This window comes from Penaeus japonicus, unplaced genomic scaffold (genome assembly GCF_977035675.1).
Source record: "Penaeus japonicus unplaced genomic scaffold, GWHDUDI00000001_assembly GWHDUDI00000012, whole genome shotgun sequence".
In the NCBI taxonomy this organism is placed as follows: Eukaryota; Metazoa; Arthropoda; class Malacostraca; order Decapoda; family Penaeidae; genus Penaeus; species Penaeus japonicus.
The window spans coordinates 42050421-42052920 of NW_028234414.1; the positions used below are offsets into that span (position 1 = coordinate 42050421).

Consider the following 2500-nt stretch of genomic DNA (forward strand, 5'->3'; position numbering starts at 1 on the left):
AATCTGCTGTGCATTGCTCACAAACCCCCCTTTTTAGTGACAAAATGGAAATTACTGGAAACTAGGAGTGCGAGTGATTATTTAGGCATTACTAGAAGAGATATAAAAAAAAATATGTATGATTTTTATTAAAAGAAGAGGATGAATGAATGAGACAGTGCTTCACTTTTGAATATTAGAGGTAGAGATATAAATCTCTTTTGGCAGCACAGTGCCAGCTACACTGAAAATAAATGCAAAGTCAACCCGTGTTATTATGAAACCTTTTTTAGTATTTTTGTGATGCTGCAGTAAGATTTTTTATCATACAGATACAACCATGGTGTAATGATGATCCGTGAGGCCAAAGTTCTTAAATTTTACTTTGAGGAGGTTTTTAATCATGAAATTCTGTTCACTCTTGTGTAACCATCAAGTGGCATAGAACTCCTTTAGTGCTGCATCTGCACAAAGCAACTCAAACTTAGGCCAGTCATACGTCATTCTTCAGGGCACCTTATTAACTCTTAATTAATAGACGCATCATTCAGTTGGGTTAAATACATATGTTAAAGTTTCCAGCAGTTGACCCAATAATTGATGTTTTTATGAAGTAACAGGTGTTTGTTGGTGCCGCCACAAAAATTAATGGGTATGAATTTTATCATACTTTTTATATTACTAGAACCAAGAGCTTTGATGTCAAAGGAGTTCTATCTTGATGAATAGTTACATTGAAGATTCCACTTACATTTTTTTTTTTTCTCTCTCTCTCTCATAGTTTAAAGGAATCAACTGATTATTAGATCAAAAGCATGAAATGTATAAAGGTTATTCCAAGTTCAAATGAAACAATAAAAAATATGCACCTTTTTATTAGTGGCTTTTCAAATTTCGGTGACTTTGTGACTTAATTTCTCACGATGTTTAAGAATTTTAGGCCTTGGATTTGTTGCATTATTTGATTTAGCCGTCTGGCATTCTCTTGCACCGGTGCATTCTACTGTATGCGAGTTGCACGTTCACACTTTCGCTCAGATGGCATTCGGACAGCATATCACTAGGTAGCAACTCCATACACTAGCTGTAACGTTTGAACTGAAAGAATGCATCCATTTAAAGGGATTCAGTCGCCCTTGGGTTCACCGCTCTTCTCTCTGTCCGATTTTCGGTTTGATCTTTTGAAACGAGTAAGTTAAGTATATCATCAAAGTTGTGACGTACTTTCCAAATTTCATTGTAATTGTGATATTTCTCCTACTTTAAGGTACCAGATAAAGATGTTCATTATGATTCTTGTACAGAGGATGTTTGTTTGTTTTTTTCTGTTTCATGATACATATTTAGATTAATTAAGTTTTGCTGTCCGATTATGATTCAAAATTTCTTTTTACACAGTTTTTGCTCAAAAAAAAGTTATTTGATTTGAAGATTTTTTGTTGATTCTTACTAGTTTTTATGTTTGTTTGTTTTTCATTTTACGAAATTGAATGATGAAGAAAAAAATAAGATATACTTGAATAAAGGTAAGATACTGAACACAAACACAGTAACACGTCAACGAGTTCAGAAAACACGTCAACAGTGAGGGCTAACGTGATACTTCCCACTAAAATCCAGTGTAGTGTTAACTATCACGTCATCTCCATTTAGAGCTCTGTTCTCTCTTAATTTAATAAGTTCTTCTCTTAGGGTTGGGATAGATGACTGTTGCCAGTATCCAGCACCACTGATAAACTGCAAGCAGACAATAGTCTAGCCTGCCTGCCAGTGATGATTCTCATATTGTGATAGATCTTCACTCCGGAATTTCAGTGTTGTCAAAGCATATCACAGGATAGTAGTGTGCTGTAAAATGAATGGCCTCTTGTCATGTGGTTCTGTGATTTTCTTGATTTTTTTTTACGATAGTTGTACAGTATTTCTATATACTGCAGTATTATAAATTGATAATCAAATATTACGTTCTCAAGACACTGACATAATATTTCTGTGTGTAATCAACTGAGTGATTTTGCATCAAAACACAGGGTGTCATTTTCTTTTATACAGTTTTTTATATTTGTTTGTTTTTTTCCTTCTTTTTTTAATAGCATAATCATTTGGCATGAATCTATTTGCTTTTAATGATGATTGTCTATTTCATTCTGATGATTATGTGCACTGCTTACACACATTTCATATCCATTATTTATGCTTAGTAAACACATTAATTGCTAAGGACCTTGCAGTTTCTTTTCTTTTTTGTGTTTTATTTTTATGCATCAAGTAATTTGATGTTTTTAGAATCATTTTGGGATACAATCAACCCTAGTGTGAAGATATTTCATTATAATGGCAATTAAATACTTATTTGTCGTCTCATAAATCAGTACTTTTACTTTCCACCTTTTTTTTCTCGAATTAAGAGTCTGAAATATGTTTAACAGATATAAAACTATTCTATATTGGTGTCAGTGGATTACTGTCACCTTTTCTTAAAACTGTCAGCATGGAAGGGAATGGGTTGCAGAGTTGAAAA

At 33.1% G+C, this 2500-nt stretch overlaps 1 protein-coding gene across 1 annotated transcript in view; it reads left to right on the forward strand.

The window, feature by feature from the left end:
* Positions 1-2500, forward strand: part of LOC122262849 (ubiquitin-conjugating enzyme E2 W) — a gene marked incomplete in the record, with an annotated part of 166856 nt that overhangs the window by 162469 nt on the left and 1887 nt on the right. Inside the window, 1 exon segment of the mRNA XM_086542814.1 lies at positions 1-2500. This exon segment is cut by the window's left edge and continues 239 nt beyond it; it is cut by the window's right edge and continues 1887 nt beyond it.